This window comes from Mustelus asterias, unplaced genomic scaffold (genome assembly GCF_964213995.1).
Source record: "Mustelus asterias unplaced genomic scaffold, sMusAst1.hap1.1 HAP1_SCAFFOLD_288, whole genome shotgun sequence".
Classification (NCBI taxonomy): domain Eukaryota; kingdom Metazoa; phylum Chordata; class Chondrichthyes; order Carcharhiniformes; family Triakidae; genus Mustelus; species Mustelus asterias.
This window is the reverse complement of record NW_027590253.1, coordinates 209,545-210,237: the sequence shown is the minus strand read 5'-3', so window position 1 is coordinate 210,237 and position 693 is coordinate 209,545. Positions and strand designations below refer to the sequence as shown.

Sequence of the window (693 nt, the reverse complement as noted above, 5' to 3'; positions counted from 1 at the left end):
TGTTTGCAATCCTGTTGCTCATATCACAGGCAGCCATTCAGCATGTGTTCCCGTGTGTGATCTCTATAGAAGTAACTCCACTCCGTCCACAAGCGCTCCTTTATCCCAACAACTGCTTACATTGGTAATGTCTCTCCTCGTTGTTCTTGTCGAAAGCAACACCGCACATACTCCTGCATCCAGTCTGAGCTGCGAAACTTTAGCTGCAAGGGCAAACACTCAAATTAATTCTGGCAGCAGTGGGGTTTGAACCCACGCCTGCACAGAGACTGGAACCTAAATTCAGCGCCTTAGACCGCTCGGCCATGCTACCACACTGCAAAATGCGATAAACATGTCATTTTCTTGTATTGATACGGAAATATATCAGAATCGGTTGAGCTGGGATGGGCCATGAGGAAATCTTGACTGAATCAGAAGGTCCTGAACTGTGTAACAAAGAAAAAGCATCTCCAGTCAGAAACGCAATGAGCTGCAGTGAAGGGCCGGCTCCATTTAAACTGTTCTTAATCTCGGATGGTTCCCAGAAAGGACAATGCAACTTCCTGTTGAATTTCCTCAGGGACTTCCCTTCAGAAAGGAAGGACACAAGGCGAGGCTGAGATTTATGTGTTCTACCGTGAACTAACTGATACTTGTTTTCACAATTTGGAGGAGAGCAATAACTTTAATTTCCTGACCTGCAATCAAAAC

At 45.5% G+C, this 693-nt stretch overlaps 1 non-coding gene across 1 annotated transcript; it reads right to left on the bottom strand.

The window, feature by feature from the left end:
- Window positions 1–231: 231 nt before the first annotated feature.
- Window positions 232–313, bottom strand: trnal-uag (transfer RNA leucine (anticodon UAG)). Its single transcript has one exon. It is a non-coding gene; the product is annotated as a tRNA-Leu (tRNA).
- Window positions 314–693: the final 380 nt, after the last annotated feature.